Below are 20,031 nucleotides of genomic sequence, written 5' to 3' on the forward strand. Positions count from 1 at the left end.
CAAGAGCTGTCAAGAAACCCCAAAGTTTCACGAAACCCTAGTTGAGAAACCTTGGCTTACATCCTCTTTTGTTTCATGTTAGCTGGCTCGAATATTATTATGTATCATTAAATGGCTTTAATTTTAGGATTTTGTTTGGAGCCCAGCACGGCTACCTCCCACTGTTTCTTCCCATCTTCTTGTTTCATTTTTTCATTAACAGTATCACTAAAAGAACAGAATATATTAATGTCCTATTTAACTCTTGGCATATGAACCGCTAATAAAGGGGGTTGATATTTTTTCTTTTTAAGGCATGAAGAATTTAAGAATTTGGCAGGCTATCAAAGGGTTTTATTTCCCTATTGCTACAGTGGCTGTTCCCTTGCGTGCTAAACACCCAGGCCTTGGAAAGTTAATGAACTGTGTACAGTATGAAAGAAACTGGGCCCATCTGCCATAGGAAAGAATAACAGACAACCTCCTCTTTTTACCAGTGAAAGGATAAACATATATAAACAGAGATCAACCTTCATTCTTCCATACACACACACACACACATACACACACACCCTCTGAGAAACATATTATGCCTCTCTGACCATTAATTCCTGTTCGGCCTGAGCCCAGAGCATCTGAGACACAAAGATAAAGAGGCAGGAAATTTGGAAGGGTGATGATAGGTCTGGTGTTTGTTGCAAATGCTTCTCTTTACAAGACAACTGAAATGGGAGCACTGAAGGGAATATAAGTTGCTTTGCTATCACTGCCCCCCCCCCCCCGCCCCACAGACACACTAGCCTCCAGGTGGGACCCAAGGAACCCCAGGGATTACAGGTCATCTCCAAACTACAAAAACCAGTTCCCCTGGAGAAAATGGCTGCTTGGGAGGATGGACTCTATGAAGCTGCACCCCCACTGAAGCACCTTCCCAGGCTCCAGCCCCAAATCTCCAGATCTCCTGACCTGGAGCTGGCAGCCCCTACCACCCCATTTGACCCCTACCAGGGGCCAGAACCTAGAGGAAAGGAAAGAATCTCTCCACTCAATTCAATCCATCATTGCAGAGTTAAGGCATCAAACAACGGACCAAGAGCGGGGAAACGGGTTCCTTTTGATAATCAAGTCACCCACGCGATGCCGCACGAACGCTACCGCTCCATCAGATGTTTAAAAAGAGATTAACGCCAAAGACTCCACGACATCAGCACTTGCCCACCCAACACGGAGCAAAACAAGCTGGAAGGCTAAAAAGAAAGCCGCTAGGAAGGTTAAAAGGAAAGCAATTCAGGCAAATGCTCTTGCTAACTCCTCGTTTACAGCCCAAGCAGAAACAAAAGCTGCCAAGTTTCAAACATTTGCTCACAAATGATTTGCGCTATTAGACTTTGCTCTTTAGAAAGCTTAAGAAGGCATCGAGAACACAGGTTCTTGAACTTTGGGAGTCAGGTAACCACATTTCAGGTGGTTTCACAAATCCGATTATAAGCTGACACTCTTAACCACTACAGGACGATAGCTCTAAACTAGGATCCTAAAATGGTTGTATGTATGTATGTATGTATGTATGTATGTATGTATGTATGTATGTATGTATGTATGTATGTATGTATGTATTAGATGCTATTTCAATAGCATCTAAGTAGTGTATGCAGGGGGCTGTATTTTTCTTTCCAATCTCTGCTCACAACCAGAGCTCCCTTCTAGGACAAAGATAAACCCCAAGAAGAAACTGTTTCCAGCCAATCGAAATGTTAAATATGCACCCCAGACAGAGCACAAATAAGTCTGCACTGTCAGCCCTACGGCAAAACTCCTGCTGACCCTGTCTTTTCCATGCTTCTGGAACAGAAGTGCTGTCCCCCGGGCCTGACCGCGACTGCCAAGTCTCAGGCCTGGAACAAATTGTTATCGCCTTGCAAATGCTTGGAATCTAATCGCATAGCACTGGAACACTTTATGAAGAATCTAAGAACAGCCCCCTCTGGATCAGGACAGGGGTCCATCTAGTCCAGCATTCTGTCTCACAGGGGCCAAACAGTTCCTCTGGAGGGCCAGAAACAGGGCAGAGAGGCTGAGGTCTTCCCCTGATAAGAACATCAGAAGATCCTTGCTGGGTCAGAGCAGTAGTCATAGAATCATAGAATGATAGAGTTGGAAGGGGCCAGACAGGCCATCTAGTCCAACCCCCTGCTCAACGCAGGATCAGCCCTAAGCATCCTAAAGCATCCAAGAAAAGTGTGTATCCAACCTTTGCTTGAAGACTGCCAGTGAGGGGGAGCTCACCACCTCCTTAGGCAGCCTATTCCACTGCTGAACTGCTCTGACTGTGAACATTTTATTCCTGATCTCTAGCCTATATCGTTGTACTTGTAGTTTAAACCCATTACTGCGCGTCCTTTCCTCTGCAGCCAATGGGAACAGCATCCTGCCCTCCTCCAAGTGACAACATTTCAAATACTTAAAGAGGGCTATCATGCCCCCTCTCAACCTCCTTTTCTCCAGGCTGAACATTCCCAAGTCCCTCAATCTATCTTCATAGGGCTTGGTCCCTTGGCCCCAGATCATCTTGGTCGCTCTCCTCTGTACTTTTTCAATTTTATCTACGTACTTCTTGAAGTGAGGCCTCCAGAACTGCACACAGTACTCCAGGTGTGGTCTGACCAGTACCGTATACAATGGGACTATGACATCTTGTGATTTTGATGGGATGCCCCTGTTGATACAGCCCAAAATGTCATTTGCCTTTTTTACCACTGCATCACACTGCCTGCTCATATTTAGTACCCCAAGGTCTCGTTCACACACAGTGTTACCTAGTGTATCCCCCATCCATTAGGCATGCTTTTCATTTTTCTGACCCAGATGCAGAACTTTACACTTATCTTTATTAAATTGCATCTTGTTCTCATTTGCCCATTTTTCACTTGTGTTCAGATCTCGTTGAACTCTGTCTCTATCTTCTGGAGTATTTGCCAGTCCTCCCAATTTGGTGTCACCTGCAAACTTGATGAGTAGTCAATCCACCCCCTCATCTAGATTATTAATAAACTAGATTTAAAGCCCATTTCATATTCAAATGAAACGGGCGCTAGATGCGATAGGGGAACACCCCCTCCCAAACCCCAAAGGGCCACCCCCCACCCGTAGCTCTCTGGAGCTCTCTGGAGCTCTCTGGAGCCTTCTCCCAGCCGCCGGAGCGGCCTCCGGCGGCCGGGAGTAGGCGGCGCAGCCCAGTCCCCACCGGTGGCTGTCTTGAGCAGCCGGCCAGATTCCCTGGCCGGGTGAAGCAGCCAATGGGGAGCTGCGCTTCGCGGCTCCGGATTGGCCCCTCCGAGTTTTTATCCCGGACAGGGCCCGCCCTAACTCCTCCCACACAGCCCTTACTCCTTTATTCAGTCTGTTTAAAGATATGTTAAAAAGTACCATGTAGGTCCATGTAGTCCAGCATCCTGTCTCGTACACTAATTAACCAGATTCGCTGGAGGGCCAACAACATGGCCAACCAATTCCTTGGACAGCCGACAGCACCTATCAAAGCGGGGATGCTTGCCAAAGGTTTAAGTTTTACACCTACCACAAAGTATAATGCCTTAAGGATTAGGGCAGACCAATTTAAAACCATTAAAAAATTTTTAAAATTGCTAATTGTGAATCTGGGTTGGAATCTAAAATTAAATCGACATTTACCCCTTTTCAGGAGGTACCAGAAATATCCACGTTTGAACGTGTGGTTATCAAAAATGTAAAAGCAATGGAAACTAAATTGAAACATGCTCCTTTAACTAAAGTTAGAATCATAGAATCATAGAGTTGGAAGGGGCCACACAGGCCATCTAGTCCAACCCCCTGCTCAACGCAGGATCAGCCCTAAGCATCCTAAAGCATCCAAGAAAAGTGTGTATCCAACCTTTGCTTGAAGACTGCCAGTGAGGGGGAGCTCACCACCTCCTTGGGCAGCCCATTCCCCTGCTGAACTATTTTGACATTGAATCATAGAATCATAGAATCATAGAATCATAGAGTTGGAAGGGGCCATACAGGCCATCTAATCCAACCCCCTGCTCAACGCAGGATCAGCCCTAAGCATTCCATTCATAAATCGTCATGAATGGAAGGCTCTTACTGCTTTAAGAAGCGATCCCTCCATTATGATAAAACAAGCAGACAGGGATTTCTACCACAGATAAATTTTTAAGGCAATTAGGTGATGATGAGGTGTATAAACCGATTCCTTGGAGTTTTCTAGAAAACCATCCTTAAAGCAGCCCTCTCTGAGCCTGAGTGTCATGTGTCTCAGAAAGGGCTTCTTTAAGGGTGGCATTTGGAAGAATAAATATTCTAATTTGGGGGGTGTGGTCCAAGAGATGTATCCAATTTTTTTAATCATTCATTCATTCCCCACCACTGCCGGTATCGGTTCGTGGCGGGTTACAGACGTCCGATAAAATCCCCTTAAAACCCCCATTAAAAGGACATAAAAACACATTAGAACAGAGAACACAGCAGAAGGCGTTGAAACGTGTTTGGTTATCTGTTTTCTTGTCATTTATCCATATGTCAAAATGTTTGCGATTTTTTCAATAGCGCTATGCGCTGATGTTTGTAAGTTTTATATGTGCACATGTATTTAAATAAACATTTGCATTTTAATATTTAACACATATTCTGCTGCTCCTCACTTTTGTGATTCTGACGTAAGGGTGGTGGGCCAGCCCAAAACAGCTGCCATGCTGCAGAAGCAATGCTTTTAAAAATCTATGCTGCCAATCAAACCTCCAATAGCCAATCAGAACCCCTGCTAGCCAGAAGCTCCCGCCCACTTTCTATATACCCTTGGCAAGTGCCAGAAAATTTGTCAGTGGGCACCATGTTGGAGACCTTCAAGACTATCCCAGTCAACCGGGACATAGGTTTTTATTTTTAATGCAAAACCCCTAGATGTTAAGTGCAATCAGGAAGAAGAGGAGGGCAACTGTCCAGAGGACGGCAACAAAGATGGCGAAGGGTTTGGAGACCAAGATGTATAAAGAAAGGTTGGGGGAGCTTGGTCTATTTAGACTGGAGAGGAGACAACTGATAACCATCTTCAAGTATTTAAAAGGCTGCCATACAGAGGATGGAGCAGAATTGTTCTCTCTTGCCCCGGGGGGACGGATCAGAACAAATGGGATGAAATTAATGCAAAAGGAATTCCATCTAAACATCCGGAAGAAGTTCCTGACAGTTAGAGTGGTTCCTCAGTGGAACAGGCTTCCTCGGGAGGTGGTGGATTCTCCATCTTTGGAGATTTTTAAACAGAGGCTGGAGAGCCATCTGACGGAGAGGCTTATTCTGTGAAGGCTCAAGGGGTTGGCAGGTTAAGGTGGATGAGCGATAGGGTTGTGAGTGTCCTGCATAGTGCAGGGGTTGGACTAGATGACCCAGGAGGTCCCTTCCAATTCTATGATTCTAAGAACTCCTCCTCCCCTTCCAGAGAATAAACTATTCTAAAAATGGAGATTGATATAATACATGAAGACTTCATCGAAGAATGGGAGAAGCTTTCTTATTCTTTCAGAACTTTAGCCATATGTAAATGCATGCATATTTAACTGCAAAGTTTACAGTGATGCTAATTAACGTTTCTTTCATCAAACTACAGGCTACTGCTGAAAAGAAGTCAGTTCTAGTATTATGCACATAAGGGTGGGGACGATTAGCCAGGACTTCTGCCATCAAAAGATTTTAAACAGGAAATGTGGTTTTCTTTTGCTCTTTGTTGTGAGGTTTGAGGCTTTTCAGAGGGGGTTAACAACCAAACTTTAAGCCAGGAAGGAAGCAACATACAGACTTCAAGACACTTGGCTCGCTGTCTTAAAAGAAAGGAGAAAAGGATTTTTTTCCTTTAAGTTGCTTATGGAAAACTGAACAATCAAACCAGAATGCTGGCCGAGTAAAAGTGCCAAAATAAGACCTCAGAGGCCTGAGTTCAAATCCTCTCTATGCCAGGAAGACAGCTGGGTGACCACTCTACCTCGCAGGGTTGTTTTGAGATTAAAAGAAAGGACAACTATGTGTGCTGCTCTGAACTCCTTGAGGAAAAGAAGAATGAAAACGAAACCACATTAGATTAATTAGAGTCCAAGCTTTTCAGTCCATTTAATTGAAGGATAGGGGCTAAAAGGAACCTCCATGTTCTGAGCCTCTTGTGGCACAGAGCGGTAAGGCAGCAACATGCTATCTGAAGCTCTGCCCATGAGGCTGGGAGTTCGATCCCAGCAGCTGGCTCAAGGTCGACTCAGCCTTCCATCCTTCCGAGGTCGGTAAAATGAGTACCCAGCTTGCTGCTGGGGGGTAAACGGTAATGACTGGGGAAGGCACTGGCAAACCAACCCGTACTGAGTCTGCCATGAAAACGCTAGAGGGCATCACCCCAAGGGTCAGACATGACCCGGTGCTTGCACAGGGGATACCTTTAACTTTTACCTATGTTCTGAGACAATAAACCTCTGAATACCAGAACTAAGAGCGAATATCAGGGGAAGACCTCGGCCCTTTGACCTGTGCTGAACCTCTAGATCAGTGGTCCCCAACCTTTTTATCACCAGGGACCACTCAACGCCTTTTACTGAGGCCCGGTGGGGGGGGGGGTAGTTTGCTCCTCTACTCTCAGCCACTGCCCTAACGCTCTCTGATCGCTATGGTAATGTTTAAACATCCCTTCAAAATAAGATACAGACATGCCACAACAATGAACATAAGGAACATTTTATTTTCATGGAAATTTTACTCATGACAATGACAAATCAATGGGAACCCTGAGCTTGTTTCTCTGCAACGAGGTAGTCCCATCTGGGAGTGATGGGAGACAAGGACACCCAAAGTGTGTTGTAAAGGGCCAGGGGGGATGAAGTAAAGGGCCCGGGGGGGTTGGGGAGAAGGCGTCCTTCGCGGCCCACCTCCAATTAGTTGAAGGACCACATGTGGTCCGCCGCCCACAGGTTGGGGATCGCTACTCTAGAGGAATTGGCTGGTGTATAGCCTTTGTAACTCCATCTTTGCTATAGGTTGGAGCTTGACTTTTATTGCCTTCAGTTCGATGAGGCTGATTCCTGCCAGGTTGCTCCTAGGAGACTCCTCCTCCTTCTCACACTTGTTAGCCTCTTTAATCCAGGAAGACTGATTTGTGACTGCCTCACAAGGGGCCTGTTGTGGGGAGAGGAAGGGAAGGCGATTGTCAGCCACTTGGAGACCCTTGAGGCCTGCCAGGTGACCTTGGGCCAGGCCCAGTTCTCTCCAAACTCTCTCAGCTCCACCTGCCTCTCAAGGTGCCAGTTGTGGGGGAGAGGAAGGGAAAGGCAATTGTAGGCTGCTTCAATGAGACTCCTTGAATTAGAGAAAAGCAGGGTATAAAAAACTCTTCTTCTACCCAAAGTGTACCATTTGTTGACTATTTCATCAAAATACCAATTTGGGGAGGTGGAGGTGAGGGAGGGAGAATTCTTTCCCTAGATGTTGCAAAGCCAGGTTAGCGAGTGTGTTATTGCAACATCTTTTAAACAATACGGGCGAGTCTTTCTGGCATGAGTTGCTCTTGGACACTGCTTGGTAGGGGAGAGAGCCGCTTTCCCTAGAAGCAAGGAAGTCGAAATCTGCAGCTGACCACAAACTGCAATTCTATCCTGCCTTCATTAAAATGTACATTTAATCTGGTCAATTCCTCGTTGCGCTAAATGCAGACTTTTAAAAGGCGGAATTCAGCGTTTCACTTTGGTGGAAGGCTCGGGCAAAACCCATTTAGAGTGAACATTTTAAATCATTAGAAACTATAAAAAGTCATCGATAGCAGTCACTGTTAATGCATTTAAGAGATTTTTTAAAAAAAATAAGAAGTCATATTTCAGGTACTAAAACAATTAACTGCAGCCTTGGGGATAGCATTAAGCATAATTTGTGTACACTAATTGACTTCTTGGCAGAGGTACAGGAGGGAAATTTCTGGCTTCCTCCTAAATGGGAGATTCCATCAACATCCCACCAGCCTACAGAACATGCCTTCCACCTAGGGATGCCAACTTCCGCATGGAGCCTGGAGATCCCCTAGGGCAGGGGTAGTCAACCTGTGGTCCTCCAGATGTCCATGGACTACAATTCCCATGAGCCCCTGCCAGCTGGCAGGGGCTCATGGGAATTGTAGTCCATGGACATCTGGAGGACCACAGGTTGACTACCCCTGCCCTAGGCGGCCATACTGTGGCTCTTGGACTACAGTTCCCAGGAGACCCTGCTAGCATGGGGTGGCAAGGTCTCAGGGGAATTGTAGTCCATGGACATCTGGAGAGCCACAGTTTGGCCATCCCTGTCAGGGGTGGCCAAACTGCAGATCTCCAGATGCCTATGGACTACAAATCCCATGAGCCCCTGCTGGCGTCATGTGTAAGCTCACTGGTCCTCTGAAACCAATGCTACTCTCTGGAGTATTGGATCTGCATTTGAACACAAATAATTCCCTCCATGGAGCCTCTTGTGGCGCAGAGTGGTAAGGCAGCCGTCTGAAAGCTCTGCCCATGAGGCTGGGAGTTCGATCCCAGCAGCCGGCTCAAGGTTGACTCAGCCTTCCATCTTTCCAAGGTCGGTAAAATGAGGACCCAGCTTGCTGGGGGGTAAACGGTAATGACTGGGGAAGGCACTGGCAAACCACCCCGTATTGAGTCTGCCATGAAAACGCTGGAGGGCGTCACCCCAAGGGTCAGACATGACTTGGTGCTTGCACAGGGGATACCTTTACCTTTACCTAATTCCCTCCAATGTTTTGCAAGATGAAGTCATTCACTGTTTTCTAAAAAAGATTGGCAGTTGTGTGATGAGAAACTGGGGGGGGGAGGCAGAGAAAGGCAAGAGGGAACAGCTTGAATAGCTCCCAGGACACCAGACTTAAAGAATTCTGATTGTAGGAGGCCCGCAAAGCATTGTGCATACCCAAGTTGGTTCATCTGGTTTTTAGAAGGATTGCAAGCAGCTCTTGACCCTTGCACCTAGAATTTATTGTGAAAAGTCATCTCAAAAAGCTGGCAAGTGATTCACATTTTACGAGAGGGTGGGGAATGCTGAAATACTGCAAAATATGGACTTTAAAGGCTTCCTTTCACTGGGGAAAACACACAAGAGAAGGTCGCTGTCTCTGCTACCACCCTTGTTTATGAAGCAACACCATACAATCAGCATGGGTGGGCAGAGGCTCATGGTAATTGTAGTCCATGGACTTCTGGAGAGCCAGTTTGGCCACCCCTGGTTTAGGGCTTTGAAGGTCAATACCAAAACCTTTAAGCTTATCTATTCTCCAATTTGGAGCCAATGAAATTGGGCAAGCACCCGGGTCCCGTGTGCCCTCCACTGTGTTCCCATAAGGACCCACGCTGCAACATACCTCTGCCAGCCTGCATATGCCATCTAGAAAGCTCCATCTATCCCAACTTATCTCCGGAGAACTGAGATACACATTTTTCCTGGATGCTTTAGGATGCTTTGGGCTGATCCTGCGTTGAGCAGGGGGTTGGACTAGATGGCCTGTATGGCCTCTTCCAACTCTATGATTCTGTGATTATATGAGATCCCTTCCCATGGAGGAAATGGCTGCTCTGCAGAGTGATGGCCCCTCCCCTCCCCAAACCCCACCCTCTTCATGCTCCACCCCCAGGATCTCCAGGTATTCCCCAGCAGAGCCTTGACAAGCCAAGTTCATCTCTGTTTCATTCTAAAACCTTAACTGCACTTCCGTGTTCCTTAGAACATGACACCATCTTTCTACTCAAATACTATGCTAGTGCCAAAACCAAATGGCTTCTGCCATTTGTTCTTCTGCTCTGTTTTCTATCTTGTGTAACTGTGTTAAGTGTGAACTGTAGCTGTGTTAGGTTAGCTGGAATTTTGGTTCTGTTGCTTTTATCTCTGGGAAAGTGTTGTATTTTTCAGCCTTGCAACTCAGGTAGGGGGGGGTGTCATCTGGAGTGTTTTCATGCTCAAAAGGGTGGGCAGAGGAAGCCCAAGAGATGGAGGTTAAAACAGAATAACGGATTCTCAGAAGGCAGTTTTAGCAAAGACCTCAGAGATGTTAGCATCATTGTGTATCTTCAATAAAGAGATTTTCTTCAACGAAATCTGCTTGTTGGGAGCAACTGGCTGAACTCTCACAGCTGGGAGTCCACACCTTTTTCTTGTCTTCCCGACAAATACGAATGACAACCAGATCAATCTTCTATTCCACATAGCCAGTCACCATAACTGCCAGGAGGCTGAAATTATTTCTGACTTTGCAGCCAGAGTGTGCACTTCGAAGAATTTTGGGTGTTGTTGTTTTTGACCTTTGTATTTTTCCATGGACTGCAGGCATGAGAACATGAGCAGAAGAGTTTTATTTTTACAGAGAAACTATGGAGTAGGCAAGAGCCTCTTGTGGCGCAGAGTGGTAAGGCAGCCGCCTGAAAGCTTTGCCCATGAGGCTGGGAGTTCAATCCCAGCAGCCGGCTCAAGGTTGACTCAGCCTTCCATCCTTCCGAGGTCGGTAAAATGAGTACCCAGCTTGCTGGGGGGTAAAATGGTAATGACTGGGGAAGGCACTGGCAAACCACCCCGTATTGAGTCTGCCATGAAAACGCTAGAGGGCGTCACCCCAAGGGTCAGACATGACTCGGTGCTTGCACAGGGGATACCTTTACCTTTACCTTTTATGGAGTAGGCAGAAGGAGATATCTTTCATTACAATATCTTCAGAACGCACGTGGCACGTACCTATGGTGATTCTAAATACGCTCTTGATAGGTGAGCAGCCAGGAGAACAAAAATCTTGCCTTCAGAAAGCACCTTTTTTTCCACAGGCAAACACCAGGAAGTTGGCAGGCAGAATAAAAATGACCACACCAGAGATTGGCATGCAGAGCGCCACGACCAAATCAACAGCGATTGCAATCCTATCAGGTAAAAGGGAAGTTCTGTAGGGATTTCCACCCAGTCCGAAGCATATGAACTACAGCAGCTTTTTGACTCTGCAGAGACCTCTGGAATTTCGACACAGTATCATGAGCATAGCAACAAAATGGCTGCCACAGCTTCTGTCCTTCTGCCAAAGCAATGTTCTTTAAAAACCTGCACAGCCAACCAAACCTCCAATCAGAAGCCTTGCTAGGCAAAAGACCCACCGAGCCCCACCCACTTTTACAGCCACCCAAGACGACTGGTGTTCCACTAGTACAGGGGTGGCCATACGGTGGCTCTTCAGATGTCTATGGACTACAATTCCCATGAGCCCCTGCCACCTGGCAGGGGCTCATGGGAATTGTAGTCCATAGATATCTGAAGAGCCACTGTTTGGCCACCTCGCCCTAGCACACATGGTGGTTGACCCCAAGATTGAAAGGCTGTTAACTACAGGACGTTTTAGAGGTTATTCAGAGCAATGCTGTAAATCAGAAGGGATTTGCTGGCAAGTAACACAATACGCACCTACAGGACAAATTATCTGAAAGACACAGATATATCAGGAATAAAGAAGGAACTGGGGGACTTCCTGGTCAAGCATCTAGTCCAAGCTTTTTCAACCAGGGTTTCATGAACTAGGGCTTTCTCAACCAGGGCTTCTTGATGGCCCTGGAAGGGTTTCCCAAATGGGAGGACGTTAATTAATACTTAAATACATTTTAAAAATTTGTCACACATTTATTGGGTGATGTGGCCATATATGATCATGTTAACCCATCCCTCCCCAATTGACCAATGATGGGCCTGGTAGGGGAGAGGCCCCAGGTGGGCATGGACACAACTGTGCTTCCCAAGTAAATTCTGCATGATCATGCCACTTCCGGGGTTTCTGGAAACCTGAAGAATGTCTCAGGGGTTTCTCAACAGTAAGAAAGTTGAGAAAGAGTGATCTAGTCCATTCGTATGAGCCATGAACAGAAGCCTCAGTGAATGTCCAAAGCGACGGGCCTATAGAAACCACCATGGCTTGTCAGGAAAATTGCAGAAAATATCTGGGTCACAAAAACAGCAAGACAGTTATACACTGGGTGTCAGACTAGATCTGAGATCTTCAGGTTCACATCCCCATGCTACCATGGAAGCTTGCTGGGTGACCTTGGACCCATCAAACAGCCTGACCTACATCACAGGGTTGTTGTGCAGATAGTGAAGGAGAGGAGAATTATGTAAGCAGTTTTGAGTCCAATTAGGGAGAAAGACGATATAAAGAAAGTAAATATATCACTGCACATTTCTGTAGCTACGGGAAGGGTTGGGGGGGGTGTATCCATTAAATAAAGAAAGGCAATAGAATCTCTCAAAATTGGCCTCTTCTGTCCCTGTTCAACTTCATTCTTGGTAGATTGATAGGAAAGGAACAGTCACTAAATAACCCCCAGGAGCTCTTACATTATTTGAGTGTCAACAAAAACTAGAGTTGGTTTTTGTACCCCGCTTTTCACTGCCTGAAGGAGTCTCAACACATCTGACAATCGCCTTCCCTTTCCTCTCCCCACAACAGACACCCTGTGAAAGAGGTGAGGCTGAGAGGGTGCCAAGAGAAACTGCTCTGTGAGAACAGCTACTAACAGGGCTGTGACTAGCCCAAGGTCACCCAGCTGGCTGCACACTGAGGAGTGGGGAACCAAACCCGGCTCGCCAGATCAGAAGTCACTGCTCTTAACCACTACACCAAGCTGCCTGGTTTGGGTCTGTTTTGCTGGAATAAATGTTTGCATCAAGAGGGGGGGGGGAGAGAGAGACGCTGCAGTGAGATAACCTAGGGCAACCAATCCTGAAAAGTTCTCAGTCCTATAAAGGTCAGTCATATAAATACCACATTAGCTTTGGTGGTGGCGAAAGATGTCGTGGCCACTAATTTATGGTAACCTCTCATGGGGTTTTCAAGGCAAGAGATTTACAGAGGTGGTTTGCCACTGCCTGCCTCTGCACAGCAACCCTGCACTTCCTTGGTGGTCTCCCATCTAAGTACTAATTAGGGCCAACCCTACTGGGTTTCTGATATCTGTTCCACTATATATTTATGGTCAGGCCTTGGAGGAGGAGCTTGTCTCATGGCTTAAGTGCCACTCAGCGCTTAACACCCACTCAAGGGTGGCTGTCCCGCCCCTGAGTGCCTCCTCCTCCTCCTCCAAACGGCTTGCCTGTCTGTCCAACAGCCAGCCAATCACCTTCCGTCCCCCACCCGATCAACCCCTCCTCCTTCCACTTCCCTCCGATGCTCGGAGGCTGCAGATCCCTGACATATGAGAGCTGCCCCTGCCAGTGAGTTCCCTAACAGCTGCCTGTAGCCTTTCCAGGTCCTGGGGGGAGGGGGAGGCCATCCACAGAGTTCTTCCACCCCACCTCCAAATCTAGCACTGTTATATTCCAGAATGCAATGGGCTTGGCCCCTAGTCTGATCATACTTCTCAACAAGAACAGCATTCCGAAAACTGACAAGCTCTCTCTTCCGGCTGGAAACTCCTTTATCAAGTATTATCAGAACGAAGGATAACCAACTATAAAGAGCCTAATTTTAACCTGTTTTGGGTCCCCAAATTAAGGCAGATAAGAAGTTAAATCCTCTGGATCTACCCCTGTTAACGCTGTCAGTTTTTTTCCAAAGCTGCCTTCATTCTGAAAGAAACACATCCAAAGCAAGGAGGGACAATTCTGATGATTTCCAGCACTAATCGTGAGACCCTCTAGGTGTGTCAACACGGAATTAAAGGGACAAGGGGACACTGCCGAACAATGGCCATGCATTTTCTCTTGCGTGTGAGGAGGGTGCCCATTGCCTCATCTGCTTTAATATATCTGCAGCCAAGAATACAGAGCTTGAAGGTCAAGTGAATTCTGCAATAAATTCTATACAAAAGTACTGCTGATGAATCACAGGGACTTTTACCTATTGTGCCTTAAATAGAAGGCACTTGGAGTCTCTTCTGTCAGCACGATAACGACCAACTGATGCTGTCTCTCCTACCATGATGGTATTTCACTCAAATGACTGAGGAGAGGGGAAGATAACCACACACACACACACACACGATACTATACACAACTCAGCTGCCCACATATGGACTGGAAGAAGAAGAGTTGGTTCTTAGATGCCGCTTTTCTCTACCCGAAGGAGGCTCAAAGCTGCTTACATTCGCCTTCCCTTTCCTCTCCCCACAACAGACACCCTGTGAGGGGGGTGGGGCTGAGAGAGCCCTGGTATTACTGAAGAAGAAGAAGAGTTGGTCCTTATATGCCGCTTTTCTCTACATGAAGGAATCCCCAAGCGGTTTACAGTCGCTTTCCCATTCCTCTCCCCACAACAGACACCCTGTGAGGGAGGGGAGGCTGAGAGAGCCCTGATATTACTGAAGAAGGAGAGTTGGTCTTATATGCTGCTTTTCTCTTCCAGAAGGAGTCTCAAAGCGGCTTACGGTCGCCTTCCCTTTCCTCTCCCCACAACAGACACCCTTTGAGGTAGGGGAGACTGCGAGAGCCCTGATGTTACTGCTTGGAGACAGCTATGCCATGGGTGGCCAAACTGTGGTTCTCCAGATGACCATGGGCTACAATTCCCATAAGCCCCTGCCGGCATGGGAATTGTAGTCCATGGTCATCTGGAGAGCTACAGTTTGGCCACCCTTGCACAGAGTCACCTCAGTATCTAAGACTCAGGGTTCTTGACGTAGAGATGCCGGGGATCGAACCTGGAACCTGTTGCATGGGATACAACAGCTCTAACCTTAAGCCTTGATGGTCTCCCATCCAGGTATTAACCATGACCGACCCTGACCAAGTTCAAGCTAGTCAGGACTACTGCGCTACAATCTCTCCCAATGAATGCACAGTCAGCGTGGAATAAATCAAACCGCGGCAAATCTTTAGAATGTCCTTACCCGCCGGTAACAGGCTGAAAACCAACGATCTAGGCAGCGCCTTCCCTTACCCAAAAAAACAACAAAAAACCACAGACTTGCAGCCTTCCAAAAAACACAGCTGAAAGATTTTAGAAAGACAGACCAATTTCTTGTGGATGTCAGCCCCATCTTCTTCCCTTCTGCCTTTCACTAGGGGGCCAAGCTCACTCAGCAGGAAACTCACGTCACCAAGATCAAGGGATGGGTTTAGTAAGCACCCGGCTGCCAAATAATTGTCAAGGTTGGGCGAAATTCGACCCATCTTTCCAGGGCCAAGCTCAAACATTCTTCCGTGTGCCATGAAGTTCTTGGTTGTGCGACAAAAACATGGAGAAAGAGATCCTAAGTAGGTCTACTCAAAATCCTACTTATTCGATGTGGCTTATTAACAGGAGAGAGTTTTAGGGGTTGTTCGGCCGAAGTTCATATCAGGGCTGATTTTAATCTTTTGCTCGCTGCATTTTTTTAATGCACATGCAGGGACACGCTTGGGGAAGAATAAGGCCATTAAAAAAATACACCACGCTTATAATTATTACTGTCTTCAAACAATCCACCCCAGCCCAGACTAACAAGCCATTCTGAATCCACAACGCAATTTCCCAAAAAGTGTGTTTCTACATCTTGACACGAAATCTCTTCACCCGCAGCTTCCAAAGGACAGAGCATGGGCAGTCCTTATGCATCTGAGCATCCCCTGGATAAAATATACTGTTCTTGGGGCCATTCAAAGAAACGAACATAGCTCAAAAGGGCCATTAGTTGTTCTTTTTGGCACATCCCATAATTTGTTAGAGCGTAATTAACACCCAGAACTCACAGACAAAGGATGTAGTATCAGCCCCTCCCTGAGACGGCTTGAAAAAGCCAGCTATGTGACGGCTTCGCCCCATCCATGGCTACTCACTACAGATGCTAAGGTATTCATAGGCATCGGAGTGTCAAGAATAGCTTGAAAAATCCCTGGGGGGTGTGGGGGGGAAAGTTCAACAAGGATAGAGAGCTACAGAATCCACCCTACAAAGCTGTCATTTTCTCCAGGAGATGCTATCTCTGTAGTCTGGAGATTGGTTGTAACTCTACAAGAATTCCAGGCCTCACCTGGAGAATGGCAACCTTACAATATGCATTCCTGCATGGCATGTTCTGGGAAGTTATATTGCTTCCCACAATCCACTGGGAGGATCTTTTTGGTCAATCCCTGTGGGAAGCAGTGTGGCCAACCAGATGACCCAGCCGGGGAGAGAGAAAGATGTGCGGATGTGTACAATCTGCTTCCCTTCCTCTCCCCACAACAGACACCCTGTGAGGCAGGTGGGGAGGGGGGAGCTCTGAGAGAACTGGGACTGGCCATGCTCATATGTCTCAAATACCTTAAATGTCCCAAAGTGGCTAACAATCGCCTTCCCTTCCTTTCCCCACAACAGATCCCATGAGAGGCAAGTGGGGCTGAGAGAGCTCTGAGAAAACTATTACTGGCCCCAGGTCAGCCAGCTGGTTTCACATGTGTCAAAGTGGCTTATAATCACCTTCCCTTCATCTTCCTGTGAGGTAGGTGGGGCTGAGAGAGCTCTGAGAGAACTGAAACTGGACCAAGGTCACCCACCTAGCCTTATGAGTCTCAAAACGGCTAACAACCACTTTTCCCTTCCTCAGACACCCTCCTGCGAGGTAGGTGGGGGCTGAGAGAGCTCTGAGAGAACTGACACTGGCCCCCGGTCACCCAGCTTGTCCTCACATGGAATCAGAGCCGGGAATCAAATCCATCAGAGGCCCCTGCGCTTAACCACGACGCCAAGCCGGCTCTCACAGAGATGCCCACGCAATTTTCTCAGCTAACCTTCCCCCCACTTACCGGGCTGTTGTGTGGACCAAACAGCGGCGAAGAGAGATATGTCAAAAGCGTGGAAATAAAATCGAGAAACGGCGCTCCCCAAAGAAAAGAGGCGGCTCTCCCCTGCATGCAGAAGAACGGAAAGCGCTCTCCCAGCCTCCCCTACCCCACAGGCTGCCCGCTGCGGGGAGAGGAAAGAAGGCGATTGCCAGCCGCTTGGAGGCTCCTCTGGGTAGTGAAAAGCGGCGTACAAAGCCCAACTCTCCTCCTCCTTCGTCCCATCCCGGCTTGCCCGCTGCCCTTCTCCCTCCGCGACCGGGTCGGGCTTGCGGAAACGCACCTGCCGGCGCCTTCTTACTCCAGCTACTGCGCCAGCGCTCCTTCCTGCGGCAGCACCGGACGAGCAGCGCCCCGCTGTCCCCTCTCCGCGCCCGGCAGGGACGTGCCTTCCTTCCGGGCCGGTTCTGGAAGCGCAAGCCCCGCAGCCTGCCTGGCCGCCCGGCGCCCCTGAGCCTGCCCCCCGCCGCGGCCGCAGCGCCAATGGGAGAGCCGCGCGGCTGGGAGGTTCCCTGGCGGGTCCCTCCCTGCGCGGCCAGCGGAGCTCCTTCCCGGCACGCGGGTTTCGCCGCGCCACGTCGGAAACGCCCTTCGCTCGCTCCACGGGCCGCTCCCGGGAGAAGTTTGGGGCTCCGCTCCCTCGGCTGTAAAGGGATTATGGGAGGAGGATGGCCTCTCTTGTTTGGGGCTTGGCCTGATGGAAATGGGTGGGAAGGTGAGGAATCTTCGCAGCTAGAAGAAGGAGAGCTGCGGTTTTGTACCCCGCTTTTTCCAACCCGGAAGAGTCTCAAAGCGGCTGAAAATCACTTTCCCTTCCTCTCCCCTGCCTGAGTGGGGCTGAGAGAGTTCTGAGAGAACTGAGACTGGCTCAAGGTCACACCCAGCAGACCTCATCTGTCTCAAAGGTACTCACAACTGCCTTCCCTTCCTCTCCCGACAACAGATTGAGAAAACTGTCTCCCAAGGGCACCCAAGAGGGCTCATGTGTCTCAACGTGGATGTCAAATCACCTTACCTTCCTCTTCCCCACAACAGATGTCCTTTGAGGTAGGTGGTGTTGAGAGAGCTCTGAGAGAACTGGGACTGCGCTAAGGTCACTCTGCTGGCTGCCTGTGGAGGAGTGGGGAATCAAACCTGGTTCCCCAGATTACTGGCTGCCGCTGTTAACCATGACATTGAGAATTCCCAGCCGGGGTTCCGGGGAACCCTGGGGTTACACAAGAATTCCCCGGGGGTTATGCAGCCTTTCCCAAAAGTTCAGATAGCTGCTGACATTACTGGAACTCACATCCCCTGTTGCTCTACTAGCCTAGTCTCCTTCCCCACAAGGGAAATGGTAAAGGATCGCTTGATTGACTGGCTGGCTCCCACATCTGATTCTCACGCCCACTTGTCCTCCAAGCCTGAAAAATATTTCAGGGGTTCCTTCATAGTCAAAAGGTTGAAAAAGGCCACACTACATCAAGTTGGCTTGACCACAGCATTGATTGATTGATTGATTGATTACATTTATATACTGCCCTCAGGGCAGTTCATGTGAAAATGCATAGGAGTATTTAAAAGAAGATTTGTCATAGCGATCAATTGTTTGAAGCACTCAGTTGGGAATTCTTCCTTGACACCAACACCCTGAACTGGATCTGAAGAATTATCAGTATTCAGTGAAGCTGCCTAGAACTGGAGTACTGTCATTCATTCATTCATTCATTCATTCATTCATTCATTCATTCATTCATTCATTCATTCATTCATTCATTCATTCATTCATTCATTCATTCATTCATGTTTGAAGCAGTCAGTTGGGAATTCTTCCTTGACACCAGCACCCTGAACTGGATCTGAAGAATTATCAGTATTCAGTGAAGCTGCCCAGAATTGGAGTAATGTCATTCATTCATTCATTCATTCATTCATTCATTCATTCATTCATTCATTCATTCATTCATTCATTCATTCATTCATTCTTAGATTTCTAGAACGCCACTCCCAGCAAGCTGGCTCTGATGTTCCAGTCAGCAACCTTACAGCTGCATTCTGGATCATCTGCAGTTCCAGAAGCATTTTCAAAGGTAGTGAACTGCAGTTCTCCTTCTCCCACTGGTTGTGGCTCACTATAAACTAATTGAATCAATTATTGCTTGTGGATTAAAAACGAGTTTCATTCATACGCAATCAAAGATATTTTAAAGGTTTTCATTGACTGGAAAAGATGTACCTGTCTATTTAGACAGAGATGATAGGGCTGTTAGCCATGAAAGCTCAATGGAACCTCCTTGTACAGGGGCAGTTTACCACCGAATATCTGATGAGGGCAGGGAGCAACGAGTAGTGGAAGGCTTGTAGGAGAGCCTCAAAAAAGCATCTGGCTGGCCACGGTTGAAAACAAGAAACTCGGATAAGGAGACCTTTGCTCTGATCCAGCAAGGCTCTTCTTGTGTTCTTACTCTGTAAAGACATGTATTGTTTGTTCAGTAACCTCAGCCCTTGCCCCTCCTATATGATAAAGTTCCTGCCCTAGGGTTTTTGAATAGACCAAAACTGAATTCTTTTAATTAAAGAGAAAGAAATTGTCCATAGGGGCCACATCGAAGTCTGGAGACCAAGTCCTGTGAGCAATGGTTGAAGGAGCTAGGTATGTTTAGCCAGGGTCTTATCTGGAGCCAGCTTGTGAAGTTCTGCACCTGACCCCAATCTCCATTTTGATCCTGCTCACTTTCTCCCCCCCCCCCCCCCGAATCTGCACTGCTCAGGATCGACTCTGGAGTCACGCGACTTACTCCTTGGCATATCCAAGAGCTGGCCAATTGCGTACCCAGGATTATGATCCCCCTACAGACCTCAACCTTGGTCTTTGGCAGGTCTGCAGACACAAAACAACATGCAGATTTTTATATTTTCCAAGGGAAAGTGCTTATGCTCCCCCCCCCCCCCGATTAGCAATTGATGGGGGAAGGAAAAGAGCAAAAGAATGCACTGGAAGCATTTAGCTGACCCCTATCAGAACCAGGATGCTGTGCTAGAATGAAGAAGAAAAGAAGAAGAGATGGGTTTTTGGACCCCGCTTGTCGCTACCTGAAGGAGTCTCAAAGAGAGAATCAGCCACCCTTCCTCTCCTCACAACAGACACCCTGTGAGGGAGGAAGGTGTCTGAGAGAGTTCTGAGAGAACTGCTCTAAGAACAGCTCTAACAGGACTATAACTGACCCAAGGGCACCCAGCTGGCTTCATGTGGAGGAGTGGGGAATC

The 20,031-nt window shown here is 47.7% G+C and overlaps 1 protein-coding gene across 11 annotated transcripts in view; it reads right to left on the bottom strand.

Annotated features, from left to right (window-relative positions):
* Positions 1–17,384, bottom strand: part of SYTL2 (synaptotagmin like 2) — an 86,847-nt gene extending 69,463 nt beyond the window's left edge. For 2 of the 11 annotated variants that reach the window (XM_077341379.1, XM_077341375.1), the window contains exon 1: positions 17,069–17,377. The gene's annotated coding sequence lies outside the window, so the exon portion shown is untranslated. Of the gene's footprint in view, positions 1–14,873; positions 15,002–16,749; positions 17,013–17,068 lie in introns of those variants that run through there. The other 9 variants (XM_077341376.1, XM_077341377.1, XM_077341370.1 and 6 more) reach the window with 9 other exon arrangements.
* Positions 17,385–20,031: the final 2,647 nt, after the last annotated feature.

The sequence above is a fragment of the Paroedura picta genome, chromosome 6 (genome assembly GCF_049243985.1).
Source record: "Paroedura picta isolate Pp20150507F chromosome 6, Ppicta_v3.0, whole genome shotgun sequence".
Taxonomy (NCBI): domain Eukaryota; kingdom Metazoa; phylum Chordata; class Lepidosauria; order Squamata; family Gekkonidae; genus Paroedura; species Paroedura picta.